The sequence below is a fragment of the Megalopta genalis genome, unplaced genomic scaffold (genome assembly GCF_051020955.1).
Source record: "Megalopta genalis isolate 19385.01 unplaced genomic scaffold, iyMegGena1_principal scaffold0065, whole genome shotgun sequence".
Lineage (NCBI taxonomy): Eukaryota > Metazoa > Arthropoda > Insecta > Hymenoptera > Halictidae > Megalopta > Megalopta genalis.
In genome coordinates, this window is record NW_027476134.1 from 816,859 (window position 1) to 821,180 (window position 4,322).

Consider the following 4,322-nt stretch of genomic DNA (forward strand, 5'->3'; position numbering starts at 1 on the left):
AGGGAGAATGATTTCGTGGAATGCTTCGCGTGCGGCATAAGACTCTATTGGTGGGAAGCCGGGAACAAACCCATGTTGGAGCATTGCTTTTGCTCCAGGAATTGTCCGTACGATCTTCGAACGACGTTACGTTATCCTCGAACCGCCAAGAAGCGTGGACGAGTGTGGCATCCTTTACCATACGACGGAGGAGAAGACAGAGACGTGTGCAATAATTGTGAGTTTGAAAATTAATGAAATTAAAAATTTATTTTAAAAAACGCTTGATTATAATATATGTTTAGCGCGCAATGTCCGTTTTGTCCATCAACGATGACGACGACAACGAGGGTGGTGGCGTCCACGATGAATAAAAAAAATGTAATACAAAGTTTAAAATATTTTTTAATTTCTAAATTTGCTGTGTAAAAGCATACGCATCAATCGAAAATAGCGATACATTTCCGAGTTCAGGTAAAGTCGAATATTGGATAATAAGCATGAATCGAATTGGGTAGAGTTTTTCTTTAAATCGTTTTTCCTTTCGATTTGTAACGCGAATGTCACGTACCGCGGTCTTTGTGTTTCGTGGTTGTTTGCAGCATCGGATATTTGTACAGTTACCACCAATGGAAACTCGTGCTGATCGATCTTTCGCTCTCAAGAATACGCAGCATCGACAACTTGTGTATTTCATCCAAAGCGACGTGCGGCATCCATTGAATTTTATACAAATCCAGGACAGGTTTCGCATTGTCGGACCAGCTTCGTAACGCGTTAGCGTCGTTGCGCGCGCGAATCAAAATCAATCCGTGCCGAGCATTTATTACAACGCGTTTGTAATCTTCACAGAATCCTAGCAATGTGTTCATAGGCACGCAAAAGTTGAAATCTAGCAAATTCGTAGGCGTTGCGGTGAGAGTTTCTGTATATCCAGCCCGCGTTGGACAGCGCGTTGCTCTTCGTAATGTTCAGACTGATGTAATTCTTCAAGTTCGTCGTTGTACCGGGATTTCTGGACCGATCGATTTCCACTCCGATCAGTTCGTAATGTATCTCGTCGAAAATAAACGCTACCTCATTGTTCTCTAGAGCCACCGTGACGTTAGTCGATCCTCCCGGTAGGCTGAGTCTTCCCTCCACGTATAGAAATGGGTATTCTTATCTCATCGCTGTTTCCAAACGTTGTGTTGGCGTACGGATTGTAGGTGTGCAGGTCGATCGTAGTTATTCGATTGTCGAAGATTGGTGCCTCAGAGATGTTCAAAATGTCGTCGGACATGGCGGTGAAGTGAGTTCGATTACTTGGTAACGATGAGTCCCAAAGATCGCAGATATTCCACCTTTCTGTTAGTTTCCTCGTCTTCTTCTTCTCCTTATTGTCGAAACGGCGCGCCGTTTTTTATGTTCGACGTATTCAATATCCTATTATTATTATTATGAATTAACATAACGGCTATGTCAAGGTTATGAGACGATTCGACGAATGTGCAGCCGTACCGTGATTTCTTCGTTTCGAAAATCAATCAAACGTGCAGACTGGTCCACGATGCGAATCGTTAAATCTTCCATTGATCGTGTAACGATCAGGAGGTAAATGACTCGTGCCGGTGTTTCCGATATTTTATACTCCGGCGACATGTTAGGCGCGAATTCGTGTATCGTGTGAATCAGTTTCCCGTTATCGTACGAACGGGTGGTTACGTTGCATTCTATTCGAATAATATTCGTGTTAATGATATTCACGGAAGTGTGCGATACATGCCACGTGTTCGGTGATAGAATGCGATTCCTAGAGAATCCTAGGATTGGACCCACGGTGTCGGGTTTCGTAAAATCTATCTTATATGCGCTTTTATATATAATTTCGCTTTTCATAGTATTGTTGATCGCTCGTAGGATCAGCGGATATTCTACATCTTTGTTATCTTTGGCTGGAGAAGGATACCGCGCGCTTATCTCACGCCTCAAGTAAGCGTTGATCGCCTCCAGTTCGTACGAGCCGTCCGGGACGTTTATCTCCTCCCCCTCGTCGCCGAAATAGAATTTATTGTCACCGATTGTTGAAAAAGAAACTTTAGCCTCGGACAAAAATTAATTTACAGTTTACTTAGGACTGAGATTCGAAAATATCAGATTACGTTTCCGCCGGTTCCGTCAACACGCACCGACGGTGATGTAAACTGTATATCAAAGATACCGCTATACAGGGTGATAGACGATTATTTTAACAGCCGAAAATGAGGGGTAGCTGAGGTTATTTGAAGTAACATTTTCCTTTGCGAAAATGCAATCTGCGGCTTTGTTTACGAGTTATTAACGAAAAACACTGGCCAATGAGAGGTGACGGTGCAAGGGAGTGGGTCCGCGAGAGAGTCCGCAGCACGAGGCTTTAACAGAAGGTCGGGACGGACTCGAGCTGCGTTCGAAGTATTGAACAAGTCACGAAGCGAGAACTTTCCGGATTTTTTTTACTACATAACAGTGATATTTTTAAGAAAAACGCTGTTCACTTTACTTTACTTTAGAACGTCTGAAGAATATTCACTAATTTTCGGACTCGAAATAATATGTAGTTTAACCGTCACAGCCGTTTTAATTTTCTGGTGTGCATGACACCTTATGTGTACCATATGAAATTTTTACAACAACACGGACCCCTGCGGGACCCCGCAGTCCACTTCCCTCCGTAAAGTCTCGTACCGGCCCGGGTATTCCACCCACCTGTCCCGCAGGTAGGCCCCGATCACCCGCCTCAGATAGGGAGGCACCTGGTGTTCCACCAGGGCCTCCCTAATGGCGGACCAGGGCAGGGTGTTAAACGCATTGACGATGTCGATCGACACCGCCAAGCACGCCCCGCCCCGTGCCACGGCATTGTCCGAGAGGGACTTTAGACGGTCGATTGCACCAACCGTCGATCGCCCCTCCCGGAAGCCGAACTGGCAGTCCGCCAGATCGGGGCCAACGCGGGACAGGTGCCTGGCGAGGCGGGCAGCAATGATCTTTTCAAAGATCTTGACCACATCGTCCAGGAGGCAAATGGGCCGGTACGCGGAGGGAGAATCCGCAGGCCTCCCATCCTTCCTTAAGAGGACCATCCGACTTCTCCTCCAGAGGTCCGGGAACACCCCGGACCTCAGGAGCCCAGAGTAGAAGCCTCTAAGCCTCTCACCCAGGACGTTCATGGCAAGCAGCCAGACCCGGCCGGGGATAGCGTCCGGCCCCGGGGCAGTATTCTTGCCCCGAAGCCATCTGACTACCCCGGCCATTTCCTCCGGCGCGACCTCCAGATCCGGGGACCACTCATGTCCCTCCAGCAGAGGGACGGGCCGGGACGCCTCCCCGCTGACGGGGAATAGCGCGTCCACGACCCGACCGAGCATCCCCGGATCCAGGCTCTCCGTTATAGGGGTCGCCCAGGGACGCAAGCGTTCCATCGCCATTTTGTATGGACGCCCCCATGGGTCTCGGTTTACGGTGCCGAGAAGGTCGCGCCAGGCCTTGCTCTTTGTCTGCCTGATGGCCAGCTGCAGGGCGATCACCCTCTCCCTGTATCGCCCATACAGCTGTATAGCCAGCTCCACGTCGGAACGTCGTCGTCGACGGGCGCGGGCGCACTGGCGTCGCGCGCGAACGCACTCTGTGCGCAAATCCGCTATCGCGCGCGACCACCAGTACACCGCCTTCCTCGGGAAAACCCTGGCCCGGGGCATGGCGACGTCGCAAATGGACGTCATTGCGCCCCGGAACCAATGGGCCTCCCTTGTCCCGTCGACTGGCCCGGCCGGTGTTGCCGGCCAGGCCACGACGTGGGCTGCCGCCATCGGAGCGTCCTGGTCGAGGCGCTTTAGCGCCCACCGCGGCTGAGGCGATCCCTCATCAGCAGGGCGACGTCGAGGTGTCGATGGGGAGGCGGAGAGGCCGAGAACAATATACCTGTGGTCAGATAGCGTCTCGACCTCCTCCGCCACCCTCCACCCCGTAATACGGCGCGCGGCGGGGGGCGTTGTCCATGAGAGGTCAACGATGGACCCCCATTGTGCCGCACGCACGTATGGACCGAGCCCGTGTTTAAAAGACGGAGCTCGAGTCCCGTCGCCCAATCAAGCACCTCCCGCCTCCTCGGGTTTGTTCTGGGGGAACCCAAAGCCGGCGACTTGGCGTTGAAGTCCCCCAGGACCAGCACCGGACGGGGCTGGCAGCGGGAGACGCATCTCCCCACCCCGTCCAGATACTGTTCGAATTCCTCGAGGGACCACCTTGGAGGTGTGTAGATCGCCACAACCGCGGTGCCGCCCCAGTCAACGGCCAGGTATCCCCGGCCGCGCTCGATAACGGAG